General features: G+C 39.1%; 1 protein-coding gene across 3 annotated transcripts in view; it reads left to right on the forward strand.

Annotated features, from left to right (window-relative positions):
- PFKM (phosphofructokinase, muscle) overlaps window positions 1-19,005 on the forward strand; it is a 46,229-nt gene that overhangs the window by 3,688 nt on the left and 23,536 nt on the right. The window contains exon 1 of one of the 3 annotated variants that reach the window (XM_030322458.1): window positions 18,542-18,615. The exons of the other annotated variants lie outside the window; for them this stretch is intronic. The gene's annotated coding sequence lies outside the window, so the exon portion shown is untranslated. Of the gene's footprint in view, window positions 1-18,541; window positions 18,616-19,005 lie in introns of those variants that run through there. 3 annotated transcript variants of the gene reach the window in all.

Raw genomic sequence — 19,005 nt, forward strand, 5'->3', positions numbered from 1 at the left:
CAACCTGGATATGTAAAAATGTGAAACTCAATGGATTATATAAAGGAGTTATTATATTGCAAAGTGATTCCAAATATTGTAAAAAATACTCACCTTAGGAATCCATTTAGTAACAAATTTCTGTTGTATATTTTAAATAGTGTTTAACTCACAATTTATATGAAACATTGGAAACACATCCCTAGGTTTCCTCTCAAATGAAATACATCTATATTGGAGTCAGTTCACTGCAAACATTGCATTCCCACATGTGCCCCCAAATAGACTAGAAATGATAGAGACATTGTACAAATTATACATATAAGATATAACCTTGTCATTTTTCTAATAGTTTACAGTTTGACAGATTATTTAGTCCAGATTATTTAGTCCAACTCCTTATATTTCAGGAAGAAATTCAAGTCTAAAGTGATCTTCCTCAAGAAGTTAAATTCATTGGAATAATCACTCTCAGCACCTGTGAAATATATTGCAGCATTTATCCAATAATCTTTTGAGCAGTTACTATTCAAAGTCATTATTCTAGGCTCAGTAGCTGTGAACACAAACTAGCATTTTCCCTTTCCCCCAGGAGCCTCTGATCAAGAAGGGAGTTAAGTGAAGAGCTTGATAGTTTTGAGTAAGTGAGTAAGTGAAGTGCTTGATACCTTTGGTTCGAAATGAGCGAGTAAGTGAAGTAAGTAAGTGAAGGGCTGGATACCTTTGGTTCAAAATGTTGAATTTCAAAAGAGGATGCCACAGAGATGTAGGGAAGGGAGGGACCAACTGACTGCTTAGGCAGAGCTTCACTGAACTCTAGCAGGGCACCATGTAGGCAGGGCACTATGGTCCAAGAGCCAGTCCTAAGCTTTGAAATGCCTAAACTATAGCTTAATTCAGTCTCATAAGTGAACCTAGAGTTAACCATACTCACAAGAAAATGGTTTATACACAAGAATATCAACTTATGATGACTTTGGAGTAATATGTATCTATATATGACAACGATGTGGGGTCTGTGTCCCTTTAATCAGACTTGCTTTGCCCATCCATAAACAGCTGTTAGGAATAAGAAATAAGCCCAGCTGGTGGCCTTGTCCTACAGTTCCTTGAATTTGTATAGATTATTTCTTATTCCTTTATCTTCCCTGCTTTTCTCATTCTCATTTTGCTCTATACCTAATACTCACTTCAGACCCCCTTAGCTCTGATGACTCATTTGGACCTGCTTCTGTGGTTTGAACTCAGCATTATCCCATGGAAAAAAATTCTGATGTTAACTTCTGCCTTTAAGCACTGAGACCCCAGGTAAGAGCTACAGTGAATCCTTCCAGCTTTCCCACTAGAGATGAAGAATCAATATTGGGACCTCTGTTCCTCCTTATCTGCCTCTCTCCCTGCCTGCTTCCCTTTGTTTCCTTCCTTCCTTCTTCCCTTCCTCCTTTTCTTCCTCCTTCTCTACTTCCCTCCTTCTTTTTATTCCTTCCAAGAAAATTGGTCGAGCGCATACTATGTCCGGCACTATAGTTGGCACTGGGAATAAAGCAGCAAACAAAACAAGTACATTGCCTACTTGCATGAAGTTTTAGTCTTGTGGGAGTAAGAAGTAATCACATAATCACACACAGTGGGATTATTCGAATGGTCCTAGTACCATGGAAAACAATAATATCACATAATTAGAATGTAAAAACAGGGTACCTAACCTGGCCTGAGAGGTTGGAAACACCTTTTCTAAGGAAGTCCTGAAAGATGAGTGTGACTTAGCCAGGAAGAGGGGGTAGAAAAGCTTTTTGGGAAAGAGGACAGTAGAATCTGAGTTGAGAAGGAGTTTGGCTCATTAGAGGAATAGAGAAGACCAGTAGAACTTGGGTGAGGGAAGAGTAGCTGGAGAGTGAACTATAAGGATAGTATAAGAGCCAAATCATGCTATGCCTTCTAGGTCAAATCACTGAAGAGTGACAGGTCTGGCCCCTGGGTTGAAGATGAATTGGAGGGGGCAAGAGTGGTCACCTGATCTGGTGGGATGGGAAATGTCACTGCCTTGCTCCATTCCTCACGTAGGGCATGAGTGAGGAAATCATGCCATCAAATAGCATGGTTGGCAGAGGTGAGCCCAGAGCTACTGATGCCAAAACACCCCCAAAACCTGGCCTGGCGTCCCTCAGCTGCTGCTGCTGCTGCCAGCCTGAAGAATGCATAGGGACTCCTTCTAGGATGGTCAGCTTCTTGCCCCAAGTGAAGCTATATGTGGACATGCTGAGCTCTAATCCTGAAGAAAAATGGAACACATTTTGTTTCTAATCTCACACTTGGCAGGGAAGCAGCTGCAGTTACTATTTTCTCCAAATCCCTGCACGTTAGAATAGACAGCTCTGCCTGTACTATGATGAGGCAGGCTGTGTGTGTGTGTGTGTGTGTGTGTGTGTGTGTGTTTCTGGCCTTTAGAGTGTCAGTTCCTAACATAGGGAAGCCATTGGTTCCCACACTGGAGCACAGCAAAGGAGTGAGTCACCTAAGCCCTAACCTTTGCAAAGAATGGTGGTTAGAATTCCCAGGGAACCGAGAGTGTAAGACCTTCATCTCCAGCAGAATGGCTCATGGGCAGCAGGTAGCTTTGTGGGCCAGACTCTGGTCCAGCGGATCCAGCTGCCCACTAGACCTAGAGCCTCTCCTCTGCATATACCACTCCTGTTCACCGGCCTTAGTAACCTGTGACTCCTGAGATGACTACATATCGGGCTGCAAATGAGGGAGCATACCAGACACCCATCTGCCCCTGTGTTACCACTTCTCCTTGGAAGGGTAAGACCTTACTACCAGATTCCTCACTTCAGTTAGGCTATCTGTCACCAGCATTGCCGAAGTTCCCCCCACCATTCTGTTCTTTTAACAGTGAGACCATCAAACCCGCTCACGCCCTGGTTTATGCAGACCAGGATGCAAAGTTTCTCCAACACTGTGAATGCAACTGATACGTAAAGATGTCACCATAGCCAAAGTTTCTTCCAAGCAGGTTATACTGTTTTCTGCATCAGACACAAGATTCTCCATATACAGATGCCATGTTATAAGTGACCCAAGAACCTGTACCCTTGTTGAAGGAAAATCAGTGGGGGTTCTGCCTCTATAAAGATCATCTTAGTCTCAACTAGTTGCCATTCAACATTGATCTCCTGGTCCCAACCTTCTAGGACCAGCTGCAGAGAACTTAAGTTTTCATGAAGCTGAAACTCTCAGGGCTCTTCAAATGTAAACTGAATTGGGAAGATCATTGAGTAAGAAAATAGCCTTACAAATTCTCTTCTTTCAGTCAAATATGCAAGGATACCATTAGACCTGTGGAACACTTTTTTCCCCCCATCTTTTATTGATTAATAGAGAAAATCTCATGCATCCTCTTAGGCCACCCTACTCTGGGTGGTCCCCTATCAAACTGCCTCTCAAGTCAACCCAGATAAATAGATTTAAGAACTAAATATATATTCCTTGGAATATAGTGCTTACTAAAACATCTAACCCTTTCACATGCTTGATGAGGTATTAGTAGATCTGAAGTGGAAGACTCCCAGGATTGTCTTATGTAATTATTATTTGTCTTCTCTGTTCTGATACCCACCCCCCCCAAAGCTTACCTCGTTAAGGAAAGAAAAAGTTTATCTGGTCTAAGCTTGAGGCTACATATCTTAGCTGAAGAGTTCATTTTCCTCTGCCTTAATCAAGGCTTGAAGTTAGTGCCTTCAGCCTATAGTAGGGGTCATCTGGACACCTGTGACTTCTTTCCTGAGCTAGCTTTCCCAAGAATTTGATGGTAATTGGTGAAAATGACTTCATAGGACCTATTCAAGCCTTTTTGGCATGCAAGTTCATTTTTCAAGTGATGGTGTTCTCAGACCTCCACAACTTGGAACAATTGTTCTCAAACTTTATCGTGCATCAGAATACCTGGAGGGTTTGTTACACCACATTGCTGAGACCCCACCCCTAGAGTTTTTGATTCAGTAGGTTCCAGGTCAGACCCAAGAATGTGCATTTCTGACAAATATCCAGATGATGCTGAATCTGCTAGACTGGCATTGTCTTAAACCAGTGCCCTACATCAGAAACATTAGTATCAGTGGCTGGTGGCGGCTGCTCTGTCTCCAGGAGTCATCCTCTCCCAGCCAGAGCCAAAGATGACTCTCCAGTGCAGACAGTGGTTTACTGTCTATGCCCAGGGTCTCTCCTTAAGGAGTTTTCCATTCTGGTGGAAGGAAACAGATAATTATTAGATGAGATCTAGGAGTTTTGTAGGAGTGAGAGGACCAGATAGATGTTCCAACTCAGAGAGAGGCTCATACCCAATTGCTGCATGTATTTCACAACATCAACCCACCACATCATTGTAGCCCATTTACAATTCTGAGTCAAGTCCAAATCTTAGTGATCCTCTGGTATGACACTCCTACCTTATTCCTGTTTTAGAACCTTTGCATTTGCCCTTCTCCCTATCTGAAAGCTGTTCCTCCAAAGGTAGCATGGTTTTCTTTCTTGTATGTTCAAACCTCTTCCTAGAATGTCATCTCAGCAAGGTTTTTCCAGTCCACCCTATTTAAGATAGCACCTCTGTCACTCTGCTTCTTTTTTTTAAGTTTACTTATTTAAGAGGGAGCAGGTGTACAGCAGGGAATTGGCAGAGAGGGAGACAGAGAGAGAGAGAGAATCCCAAGCAGGCTCCACATTGCCAGCACAGAGCCCAACACAGGGCTCAAACTCACAAACCACGAGATCATGACCTGAGCCAAAACCAACTGACAGAGCCACCCAGGTGCCCCTGTCACTCTGCTTCTTTGCTCTGCTTTATTTTTCTTCAAAGCACTTATCACTACTTGATTTATTTGTTTATTATCTGTTTTCCTCACTAGAATGTAAGCTCCATGAGGACAGATCTTTTTTTTTTTCCATCCTGGATCCCCTTGAGTCTAGAACAGTGCCTACCATGTAATAGGTGCTCAGTATTTGCTGACTGAATGTGTGAAACCTAGAGTAATGCTATTTCCTATTCTTCTGGGTTAGAGTCATACCTGGACAACTGCCATACCTACTTCTCATCCCCAAATGTCCTGGTACACCATTACTAGCATCCTTAACATCATCTTCATCATCTCATCACAGTGGTCTAAATGTAGATCTGTACCCATTCCAGAGTCATGACACCATCCTTGTGGTAATGAATGGCTCATGAGTATGGCATACATCATTCTCTTTATTGCCCCCCCCCCCAATCTGTGCCAGCGTTAGGTAATCATTGTCAAAGAGATGTTCTGTCTTCATGATCTACTCAACTTTCTGGTAATAATGTCTAGCTTTATACTGGTTTGGAGGGTACTGTCCAAAGCTTTCTATATCTTCATTTACCTACCCACTACTTAGCAGAGCTAATGGTCAGGGCATATGAACCACATACTTTAGAATACTTCAGCTGGTTTACTGAAGTGCCCTACTAGCTCAGGATGCTAGTAATGGTGTACCAGGACATTTGGGGATGAGAAGTAGGTATGGCAGTTGTCCAGGTATGACTCTAACCCAGAAGAATAGGAAATAGCATTACTCTAGGTTTCGCACATTCAGTCAGCAAATACTGAGCACCTATTACATGGTAGGCACTGTTCTAGACTCAAGGGGATCCAGGATGGAAAAAAAAAAAAAAAAAGATCTGTCCTCATGGAGCTTACATTCTAGTGAGGAAAACAGATAATAAATAAATCAAGTAGTGATAAGTGCTTTGAAGAAAAATAAAGCAGAGCAAAGCACCTATCTAGGTGTTGCAGAATTGTCTTTAAACATCTTTGGACACTTCTCTCCTCCAGAATGCCTTCTTTTATAATAACTATAATTTTTGCACCTACTCTCTGCCTAGACTTCATGCCAACATCTCAGTAGCTAACTGGTATCTGGAGAGTTCTGTGAAGTCCAAGAGGACCTTCTAAATACCTTCCTGTTCTCTGAAAATTAATATAAAGAATATGCCTTTCATTGTTACCAAGGCATGACATATGAGGTGAGATATCATTTGGCATTTCTATGTGCATATTAGCTTTTCCTGACATGCTGAAAACAGGAAGACCACCACCAGATAGTACAGGAAAGAAGAAATAGTGGATTTTAACCACATGGGCTTCTCAGTCCAGCTGGCCTTCTTTTGGGTTCAGTCCTTTTTTCCCCCCCTCATTGTCTGCCAAGTCCTCTAAATTCTGAATTTTAGCTACCAACCGCAACAACTGAATAAAGCTGATTATAGTTGGACAAAGTTCTAGATTTCCACCAGCCCCCTAGTTACCTAAATCATTAGAACAGGCATAGGCCCCCTTGAGAAGCCTATCAGAGGGCCCCAGTGCAAACCGAGGACATTTCAGCTTTCTCCTTTAGAGGAAGTGTCCAGGGTATCCTTTTTCAGCCCCATTAAACCACACCAGCAATGAAAGTAATCTTGGAATGAGTTCAAATTCAGCTGCTGGCTTAGTTTGTTTGCCTGGAGAATTTGTTGGTCTCATCTCTTTTTTGTCTATCCAACTTGCTGCTTTGCTCTTGTAATTCCTGATCCTAAACTCTAATAGGCTGTGCAATTTACTCCTGACACTTTTCTTAGGCACCCTAGTTTGTATGGCAATGTTTAGACCTCTTCCTCAACCCCCTCTTCCTTAGCCACCATACTGTGTTTACCTGTAGGCTTCATGTACCTGTTCTGAGGGATGCTTCTCAGCCTCCCCCATTAGAGGGATGAGGGTTGGACATATGTCATATTTCCTACAACTGCCCAGATCTCAAAATTTTCTCCCATCATCAATCTACCATAAAATTATGTATCCAAATTTTGATATGTAAGATAAATCAACCATAGCCAGCTAAAATACCCTTTACAAGTTGTTCACATTCCTTAGAAACTATATTTGAAATTTAAAAGTTGGTTGATAAACAGAAAAGTAGGTAAAAGTGAAACATATGGTCTTGGAATTTAGGATTAAAATTAAAGAAAATCTATTTTTATTTATTTTATTTTATTTTTTATTTTTTTCAATATATGAAATTTATTGTCCAATTGGTTTCCATACAACACCCAGTGCTCATCCCAAAACGTGCCCTCCTCAATACCCATCACCCCCCCCACACACACACACCCCATCAACCCTCAGTTTGTTCTCAGTTTTTAACAGTCTCTTATGCTTTGGCTCTCTCCCACTCTAACCTCTTTTTTTTTTCCCTTCCCCTCCCCCATGGGTTTCTGTTAAGTTTCTCAGGATCCACATAAGAGTGAAACCATATGGTATCTGTCTTTCTCTGTATGGCTTATTTCACTTAGCATCACACTCTCCAGTTCCATCCACGTTGCTACAAAAGGCCATATTTCATTCTTTCTCATTGCCATGTAGTACTCCATTGTGTATATAAACCACAATTTCTTTATCCATTCATCAGCTGATGGACATTTAGGCTTTTTCCACAGTTTGGCTATTGTTGAGAGTGCTGCTATAAACATTGGGGTACAAGTGCCCCTATGCATCAGTACTCCTGTATCCCTTGGGTAAATTCCTAGCAGTGCTACTGCTGGGTCATAGGGTAGGTCTATTTTTAATTTTTTGAGGAACCTCCACACTGTTTTCCAGAGTGGCTGCACCAGTTTGCATTCCCACCAACAGTGCAAGAGGGTTCCCGTTTCTCCACATCCTCTCCAGCATCTATAGTCTCCTGATAAGAAAATCTATTTTTTTTTTCAACGTTTATTTATTTTTGGGACAGAGAGAGACAGAGCATGAACGGGGGAGGGGCAGAGAGAGAGGGAGACAACAGAATGGGAAACAGGCTCCAGGCTCTGAGCCATCAGCCCAGAGCCTGACGCGGGGCTCGAACTCACGGACCGCGAGATCGTGACCTGGCTGAAGTCGGACGCTTAACCAACTGCGCCACCCAGGCGCCCCAAGAAAATCTATTTTTAAAGAGCTAATCACTGTTTCATTATCTCATCCATCTCTCTAATGCTGGAATATTTGTATCCCTTAGTGTTTTACTCAAGAACAGTACAAATAAACAATGCCAAATTCTTACTATCCAGGTTCTATTTTCTCTTAATTCATTTACCCTCAACTAATATATTCATGTCATAAGAATTTGATACATTATAATTATTAGTTGGGTTATTTATTTCTTTAATTATATCCCAGGTCCAGTGAAATGTAAACTTCCTGTGAACCTTTGATAGTCCCTCCAGATTTAAACTCGTAAGAGTTTATTAAAACTCATTACCTGGCACAGTGGCTAGCATATAATGAGTCCTCAATAAATGTTTGTTGAATGTATGAATTAATAATGAATAGGGATCTCTCAAGATTCTTATTAGGAAGACATTTATATAGGGGCACCTGGATGGCTCTTGATTCTGGCTCTGAGCTGACAGTGTGGAGCCTGCTTGGGATTCTCTCTTGCCCTCTCTCTATGCCCCTCCTCTGCTTGCACACGCTCTGAATTAATTAATTAATTAATTAATTAAAGTCATTTTAAAAAGTGGAAGACATTTATAGCTATTTCTCAATATGATGTATTTTTTCCATCAGCAGTCTCTATTTTGTGTTGGTTTTTACTAGCATAATTCTCAGAAAATAACATCTTCAAGTTTGGAGATTGCACTAAGATGACCATAAGCAAGGCCTAAGTACTTCTGAGAAAATGCTTCTGTTCTGGCACTCCCACCCCCAACTGACCTGAAAGTTCCCTACGTGCCTTTTGAGATAGTATTTCCTTGATTTGTGCTTACATAGTTTTCCAGAAACTCCTGGGCATGATTGATCCCTGGACAGAAAAAGGAGTCTAAAGGATCAAGTGTCTTGGGATAAGACTATAAGTAACAGTGACATTTCCTTGCTTTCACCTAGACTAATTAATACAGTAATTCATTAAGAACACTTTCAATGAAGTCTTAAGAGTTGGTTTTGGGTAGGGGCACTTGGCTGGCTCAGTTGGTAGAGCATGTGACTCTTGATCTTGGGGTTGTAAGTTTGAGCCCCACATTGGATATAGAAATTACTTAAAAATAAAGTTTTTTTATTATTATTTTTTTAATGTTTATTTTTGACAGAGAGAAAGAGCATGAGAGGGGGAGGGGCAGAGAGAGAGGGAGACACAGAATCTGAAGCAGGCTCCAGGCTCTGAGCTGTCAGCACAGAGCCCGAAGCGGGGCTCGAACTCACAGACCACGAGATCATGACCTGAGCCGAAGTCGGATGCTGAACCAACTGAGCCACCCAGGCACCCCTAATAATAAAATATTTTTTTAAAAAAAGAGTTGAGAGGTGCCTAGGTGGCTCAGTCAGTTGAGCGTCTGACTTTGGCTCAGGTCATCATCTCATGGTTCATGAGCTTGAGCCCTGCATTAGATTCTGTCCTGACAGCTCAGAGCCTGGAGCCTGCTTTGGATTACGTGTCTCCTTCTCTCTCTGCCTCTCTCCTGCTTATTCTCTGTCTCTCTGTCTCTCCCCCCAAAACAAATAAACAGTTAAAAAACAAGCAAACAAATAAATAAAGAGTTGGTATTTGGTAGAAGGAGGCAGGAATGGATTTCTTCTCAAATTTCAATCTTTATGTTAAAGTTAGAAACTCCAGAATGTAGGGGGAACTTTTCCAGCTTTTCCTTTCCCAAAACTTTGACATCTTTATTGAGATATAGTCCACATATCGTAAAATTCACCTACTTAAAGTATATAATTTGGGCTTTGGAATTCCAACTTCTCATTCCTCATGTAAGTAGCTTGGAAGTCATCACCACATCAATAAGTAATAAGTAAAAGTAAAAAGACTGAAATATTAACAGTTCTTCTTGGATTCATAAGAAACTGCTAGCCCCAAAGTTGGAGAGACAGATAGACAAGTAGAGTTAATCACAGGTTCCTAGAGCAGAGACGCATGAGCGGAAGTCTTCTCAGAACCAGTGATGAGGTAACAAGTTGTTGGAGGCTCAGTGTAGAATTCCGAGAGTTAAAAACTACAGGGGGACCGAGTCAAAGGGAGTCCCCATAATACTGTGAGATTTACTTTCAGGAGCTCAGTTAGATTCTCACAGCAATATCAGAAAAATCCCTTGGAACTTCCAACAGGGTGAGGAGAAAAGGAAACATTTGAAATACAAGAGAGCATTCTTTTCCTGTTAACAAGCCCCGCCTTCAGAGGAAACTAGTTAACCAGGGCCTAACTGACCTGAGGAGGAGAAATACCCAACTCTAGCCCATTCTAGCCATCCTGTCCCACCTAAAGGGAGAAAAACCTGAGAAATGCTTGTGAAGTTCACAGTCTAGAGGCATAAACTGAAATGTAATCATAAGACTATAGAATGCTTCCTTTCCTCACCACATCTTACCACCACATGACTAAAGGCCTATTTACAGCACTTCTTTTTACCCATTACATCATGTCTGGCTATCAAGAAAAAATTACAGGCATATAAAAAGGCAAAAAACACAATTTGAAAAGACAGAGCAAACATCAAAACCAAACATGGCAGGGATGTTGGCATTAGCAGACTAGGAATTTTAAAAACCTATGACTAATATACTAAGGACTGTAATGAATAAAATAGCATGCAAAACAGAGAAGCAATGTAAGCAGACAGATGGAAATCCTAAGAAAAAGCACCTCCTCCCAAATGCCAGAAATTAAAAAAAAAAAAAAAACAAACACTATAACAGAAGTGAAGAATGCCTTTTGTATTAGTAAACTTAACATGGCTGAGGAGAGTTTCTGAACTAGAGGATATATCAATACAATTCTCAAAAACCAAAAAGAGAGAGAGAGAGAGAGAGAGAGAGAGAATGAAGACTGAAGAACATATAACAGAATACCCAATGACTGTGGTACAACTACAACAGATGTAACATACACATAATCAGAACATCAGAGGGAGAAAAGAAAGAGAGAAAGGAACAGAATAAATATTTGAATCAACAATGATTGATAATTTCTCCAAATTAATGTCAGACATCAAACCACAGATCCAGGAAGCTCAGTAATATGCTAAATAAATAAATAAATAAATAAATAAAATCAAGCTCCTACACCTAGGTATATTATTTTCAAATTACAGAAAATCAAAGATAAAGAAAAAGTACCAGAAGCCAAAGGAAAAAAACTCCTTACCTATAGAAGAGCAAAGATAAGAATTACATCTGACCTCTTCTCAGAAACTATGCAACCAGGAAGAGAGTGAAGTGTAACATTTGAAATGTAGAGAGAATAAATCAGAACCAGAATTCTGTACCCTGCAAAACTATTGTTTAAAAGTGAAGAAATAGACTTTCTCAGACTAATTGAGGGAATTTGTTGCTAATTTGGGGGTTAAGGGCACAGTTGAAAATCTATATATAACTTTTTATTGCCCCAAAACTTAACTACTAATAGCCTACTGTTGACTGGAAGTCTTACTAATAACATAAATGGTCAATTAACATATTTTGTATGTTATATATATTATATTCTCACAATAAAGTGAGCTAGGGAAAAGATAGTGTTATTAAGAAAATCATAAGAAAAAAAGCGAATCATAAGGAATAAAAAATCCATTTATGGTACTGTAAAAAATCTGCATATAAGTGGACCTGCACAGTTTAAACCAGTGTTGCTCAAAGGTCAACTGTATATGCTTATGTATGTTTATATATAACTGAAATGAATGACAGCAATGGTACAAGGGATAGGAGAAAGGAATTAGGATTATTTTGTTATTTTAGGTATTCACACCACTCGTGAAGTGGTATAGTGCTATTTGAAAGTGGACTTAGATTAGTTGTACATAAATATTGCAAACTCTAGGGCAGCCACTGAAAAAGTAAAAAAGCATTACTGATATGCTAAGAAAGGAGAATGGAATGATATAGACTGCTCAGTTAAAACCACAAAAGGCAGAAAAAGAGTAGAAGACAAAAATAGGAACAAAGAACAAGGGCAATAAATAGAAAACAGAAATGAATGTGGTAGATATTGACCCAACTATGTCAATAATCACTTTGAGTGTCAATGGTCTAAATGCATCAATTAATGTATTGTCAGAGTTAAATGAAAACATGCCCCAACTATGTGTTAACTATAAGAAAACTACCATAAATATAAAGATACATATAGATTAAAGGTAGAGGGAGAAAAATATATCATGCTAACACTAGTTTTAAAAAGGAGCAATAGCTCTATTAATTTCAGACAGAGCAGACTTCAAAGTAAAAAAAGTTATCAAATATAAAGAAGGGCATTGCATAATGATAAAGGGGTCAATTCTCCAATAAGATATAACTTCTTAATGTATATGCACCTAACAACACAGCATGAAACTACCTGAGGCAAAAGCTGATAGAAGTGAAAGGAGAAATAGATCCACTATCAGAATTGGAGACTTCAACACTCTTCTTTCTGAAAGGGACAGATTCAGCAGACAGGGAATAGGTAAAGACATAGTTGAACTTAACAACACCATCTATCAAATGGATATAAATGACATCAACAGTTCATCCAACAGCAGCAGAATACACATTTTTCTCAAGCTCACATGGAACATTCACCAAGATAGACCACATTCTGGGCCATAAAACATACCTTAACTGAAAGAACAGAAATTCTACAATGTTTGTTTTCAGACCATAATGGAATCAAACTAGAAACCAATAATAGAAAACTGGAAATCCTGAATACATGGGGACTAAACAACACATAAATAACACATAGATTAAAGAAGAAATCTCAAGAAAAATTTAAAAATATTTTGAACAAAATGAAAATTAAAACACAACTTACCAAAATTTGTTGGATGTAGTGGGAGCAGTGCTTAAAGGGAAATTTATAGTATTGAGTGCATATATAAGAAAAAAAGGTCTAAAAGCAATTACTGAAGTTTCCAACTTGGGAAACTATAAGAGAAGACCAAATTAAATCCAAAGTAAGCAGAAAAAAAGAGATAATAAGAATTAGAGCAGAAACCAATAAAATTGAAAATAAAAAATCAATGAAACCATAAGCTGGTTCTTTGAAAATATCAATAAAATCAGAAAGACTTAAACAGGCTAACTAAGGGGAAAAAAGAGAGGACACAAATTACTACTATCAGAAATAAAAGAGGGACATCACTACAGATTCCAGGGAAATTAAAAGGACAACAAAAGAATATTATGAACAACTCTGTGCCCACAAATTTGATAACCTAAATGAAATGGACCAATTCCTTGAAAGATACAATGTGCCAAATCTCACACAAGAAGAAACAGATGACCCAAATAGGCATAAATCTGTTAAAGAAATTGAACTAATAAATAACTTTTCAAAAAAGCACCAGGCCCAGATAGATTCCTGGTGCATTCCATAAAATATTTAAGGAAGAAATTTTGCCAGTTGTCTATAATCTCTTTCAGAAGATAGAAGCAGAGGGAATACATGTAACTTATTCGACGAGGTCAGCATTACCATAATACCCAAACCAGACAAAGATATTAAAAGAAAAGAAGACTACAGATCAACATCTCTTATGAACATAGATGTAAAAATCCTCAATAAAATATTATCAAATTGAATTCAATAAAGTATAAAAAGAATTATATACCATGATCAAGAGCCATTTGATCTGGTTCAACATTTGAAAATCAAGTAATTAGCAAATTGAATCCAAAATAGTATAAAAAGAATTATATACCATGATCAAGAGTAATTTATCACAGGTATTCAAGGCTGGTTCAACACTTCAAAATTAATTAATATAATTCATCACATAAACAGATCAAAATAGAAAAAATCACATGATCATATCAATAAATACAGAAATAGCATATGACAAAATCCAACACCCATTCATAATAAAAATTTTCAGTAAACTAGGATTATAGGAGAACTGTCTCAACTTGATAAGAAATATCAGTGGAAACTTACAGTTAACATCATACTTAATATTGAGAAACTTGAAGCTTTCCCACTAAGATAAGGTACAAGGCAAAGATGTTTCCTCTCATTACTCCTTTTCAACGTTGTACTAGAAGTCTTAGCTAATGCAACAAGTCAAGAAAAGCTAATAAAAAGTGTACTGATTGAGAAGGAAGACATAAAACTGTCTTCGTTCATGGGTGATATGATTGTTTGCACAGGAAATCTCAAAGAATTAACAAAAACTCCTGGAACTAATCAGTGATTATAGGAAGGTTATAGGATGGAGGTTAATATGCAAAAGTCAATTGTTTTCCTGTATACTAACAATGAAAAAATGGAATTTGAAGTTAAAAACACACTACCATTTACATTAGCACTCCCAAAATGAAATACTTAGGGATAAAGCTAACAAAATATATACATTATCTTTATGAGGAAAATTTTAGAAACTCTGGTGAATGAAATAAAAGAAGAACTGAATAGAGAAATATTCCATGTTCACAGATAGGAAAACTCAATATTGTCTAGATGTCAGTTCTTCCCAACTTAATATATAGATTAAATGCAATCCCAATCAAAATTCCAGCAAGTAATTTTATGGGTATCAACATACTGATTCTGAACTTTATATGAAGAGACAAAAGACCCAGAATAGCCAACATGATATTGAATGAGAAGAACAAAGTTGGAGGACAGACCCTACCCACCTTCAAGATTTACTGTGAAGCTAATCAAGACATTGTGATATTGGTCAAAGTATTAACAACTAGATCAGGGGAAGAGAATAGAGGGCCCAAAAATAGACCCTCATGAATATAATCAATTGATCTTTCACATAGGAGTCAAGGCAGTACAATTGAGCAAAGATAGTCTCTTCAACAAAAGATGATGGAACAAGTGGACATCCATGTGCAAAAAAGTGAATCTAGACACAGACTTTATGCCCTTTACAAAAACTAATTACAAATGGATCATAGACTTAAATATAAAATGAAAAAATATACAACTACTGGAAGATAACATATGACAAAACCTAGGTGACATTGGGTATGGTGATGACTTTTTAGATACAATACCAAAGACATTACTCATGAAGGAAATTCAGTTGACCCTTGACCAACACAGGTTTGAAATGTGTGAATCCACTTACTTATACACAGGTTTGTTTTTCTTTTACAGTACAGTACTATAAATGTATTTTCCTTATGACTTCCTTAATAATCTTTTCTCTAGCCCACTTTATTATAAGAATACAGTATAATAGTATAATATACAAAATATGTATTAATCAACTATTTACATTATTGGTAAGGCTTCCAGTCAACAGTAGGCTATTAGTACAGTTGACTCTTGAACAACACAGGGCTTAAGGGCACCAACCCCTTATGCAGTTGAAAATCTGCGTATAACTTTTGACTCCCCCAAAAGTTAACTACTAACAGTAGTAACTATTAACTATGCACAAGTAGACCCATGCAGTTCAAACCCATGTTGTTCAAGGGTGAACTGCAATTAAGTTTTTTGGGATTCAAAATTTATACACAGATTTTTGATTGCATAGGGGTCACATGACTCAAGGGCCAACTACAATTGATAAGCTCAACTTCATTAAAATGAAAGCGTACAATTCAATGGTATATACTATGTTCATAGAGTTTTGCAGTCACTTTAAGTTTAGGACATTTCCATCACATGCAAAAGACATCTTGTGTTCATCAGCAGTCACTCCTCATTTCCCCATAGTGCTAGGCAACTGCTAATCTGCTTTCTGTTTCTATAAATTTGCCTATTTCATATGAATGGTATCATATAGTATGAGGTCTTTTGTGTTAGCTTCTTTTACTCAGTGTAATGTTTTTATGGTTGCAGGGTATCCGTACTTCATTGTTTTTATTGGCAAGTAATATTCTATTATATGGATATGCCACATTTTATTTATTCATTCATCACTGGAGACATTTGGCCTGTTTCCACTTTTTGCCTATTATGAATAATGCTGCCATGACCACTGGTGTACACATTTGTGTGTGTGTGCATGTGTGTGTGTGCGCGTGTGTGTGTGTATGCATATGTGCTAATTTTCCTTGGGTATATACCCAGGAGTGTAATTTCTGGGTCATATGGTAACTCTGTTTAATATGAGGAACTGGCAAGCTGTTTTCCATAGTGACGACATCACTTTACACTTGTACCTGCAAGACACAAGAGTTCCACTTTCTCCACATCCTCTCCAATACTTGTTATTTTCCTTTTTTTAAAATAGTCATCCTAATAGATGTGAAGTGGAATTTCATTGTGGTTTTGATTTGCATTTCCCTAGTGATTAGCGATGTTGAACATCTTTTCATATGTTTATTGGTTATTTGTATATTTTATTTAGAGAAATGTCTAAACCCTTGCCCATTTTTTGTTTTTTAATATTACAATTTTATTAGATATTTCACTGAACAGAATATGTTTTTTAAATTGGTAGACTTTGTTTGTTACAGAAGTTTTAGTCTTACAGAAAGTTGAGCAGTTTGCACACAGAGTTTCCTCTCCTGTGGTCAGTTTCCATTTACTATTACTACTTAGTGAGGTACATTTGTTACAGTTGATGAGCCAATACTGATACATTATTATTGATTAGAGTCCATAGTTTATGTTAAAGTTCACTCTTGGTGTTGTGAAGTTCTATGAGTTTTGACAAATATGCCATGTCATGTATCCAGCATTATAGCATCATACAGAATAGGTTTACTGGCCTAAAAACCCCCTGTGCTCTACATATTTATCATTCCCTCTCTACTCTAAGCCCTTGAAAACCATTGATCTTTTTACTATCTCTATAGTTTTACCTTTGCCAGAATGTTACTTAGTTGGAAACATATAGTATGTAACCTTTTCAGACAGGTTTCTTTGACTAAGCAATATGTATTTAAGTTTCCTCTATATCTTTTCTTGGCTTCATAGGTCATTTCTTTTTCTTGCTGAATACTATTCCATTGAATTGATGCATCACAGTTTATCCATTCACCTTTTGAGGGACATTTTGGTTACTTCCAGTTTTGGGCAACTATGAATAAGCTCTTATGAACATTTGTGTGCAGGTTTTTGTGTGGATGTAGTTTTCAACTCATTTGGGTAAATACTTAGAGAAATGTGATTGCTGGGTCATACAGTAAGGCTCTATTTAGCTTTGTAAGCAACTGCCAAATTGTCTTTTAAAGGGACTGTACCATTTTGCATTCCCACCAACAAAAAATAAGAGTTCCTGGTGCTCCACATTCTTGTCAGCTTTTGGTACTATCAGGTTTATTAATTTTTTTGATGTTAGCCAGTCTAACAATATGTAGCAGTACCTCTCTGTTTTAATTTGCAGTTCCCGAATGACATACGATGCTGGGCATCATTTTATATGATTATTTGCCATCTGTGTATCTTTACCGGTGAGGTATCTGTTCAGACCTTTTGCCCATTTCTGAATTGGGTTATTATCTTTTAAAAAATTCTTTATTTATTTTGAGAGAGAGAAAGAGAGTGTGCATGCAGGAGGGGCAGAGAGAGAGAAAGAGAGAGAGAGAGAGAGGGAATTCCAAGCAAGCTCCTCACCATCAGTGAGGGGGGGCTCAGACTCATGAACTGTGAGATCATGACCTGAGCCAAAATCAAGAGTCAGATGCTCAACCCGACTAAGCCATCCAGGTGCCCCAAGGTTATTATCTTTTTTATTATTGAGTGGCAAGAGTTATTTATATATTCTGGATACCTACCCATCTGTTATCACATATATGATTTGCAGATATTTTCTTCCATTCTTTAGGCTGTCTTTGGATGGTAACATTTGCATCACAAAAGTTACTTTTGTGTATTCCAGTGGTTTCATCTTTATTCTTATTGTTTGCAGCCAGAATATGCAGGGGCAGAAAAAAAGTAAGCAAGAGGGAGGGCATAGGAAGTCAGGAGAGGAGAGATGCCTGTGGAGAGGCATTGCAACAAAGACCTGGGTGAAGTGGAAAGAGTAAAGAGGATCTGAGGAAAGGATGCACCCTTAGCTCTGGGAGTTCTTGGCCCATGTTGCCTCCAGGGACACTGCTTTGTAGCCCTGTATTTTCTCAGAGAAAGGTACATAAATATAAAAGGAGTTTTTGGCGTCCCTCTACAGAAAATATCGGTGTTCAATGTTCCTCCAGGGCAGGGACTCTATTTCATTTATCTTTTCATCCTCAGCACCTAATACAAAACCTGGCGCAAAGACTTTCCACGAATGCTTGTTCAAAGAGTGACAGAGGTGTGAGATAATGCATAAGGCCAGAGGGGGAGGTTTATTATTAGTTGTTGAGGATGTTTGAATGCAAGGAGTCTCAGTCTGGCTAGGAAACAGTTGTCTCGGCAGACAACATGAGAGGCAACTAAATAATTTCTGATTCCCACTATGTACAGGAGCTGATGGCTCCCGAGACAGAGATGGGGACCCGAGAACCTTCTGGGGAGTGAGGAGAAGCTGATGCCATATCTGAGCTGTCCTTGGGAGGAGGAGGGAGGGGTGGAGAAAGAGGAGCAGGAGGAGGCGGAGCCTCCGGGCCAGCATCAGCTAGTGGAGGTTGGGAAGCCTCTCCTCTTTCCCCTCCCTTGTTGCCTCCACCTGGCTCCTCCCCGCGTTCTCCAAGCTCCCCTCCCCCTTCCCCAAGGACAGTCTGCAAGGAAGCCGTGGCGGAGGAGAGCTAAGACTGAAAGGCAAGAGGGGCCCTTGAGTAAAGACCGCGGGGGAAAGCCGAGAGCGAGGTGGGGATGACCGTGCTGGGAGGAGGCGCTGGGGAGAACTGGAAGGAGCGGACGGGAAAAGAAGAGGTGGTATGGCATCAGAAGCTGGAGCGAAGAGGGGGGATGGGTAGGGGAGCCGTGAAGAATCCTAGCCCTTCGGTTCATTTCCCTCCGCTAGCACGCACAGCCCCCGCCCCTGGGAATCAGGGGTGGGTGGGTGGTGCTCGGACCTCGTTACCCCTGGCTGCCTCACTCCTATCCTGGCACTCAGCCAGTTCAAATCAGTGCACCTATGATGTTGCCTCCCTGTATTTATCCCTCCCGCCTGCTTATCTTCACACATGTGATTTTATATTTAGGTTT

This window comes from Lynx canadensis, chromosome B4 (assembly GCF_007474595.2).
Source record: "Lynx canadensis isolate LIC74 chromosome B4, mLynCan4.pri.v2, whole genome shotgun sequence".
NCBI classification, from domain to species: domain Eukaryota; kingdom Metazoa; phylum Chordata; class Mammalia; order Carnivora; family Felidae; genus Lynx; species Lynx canadensis.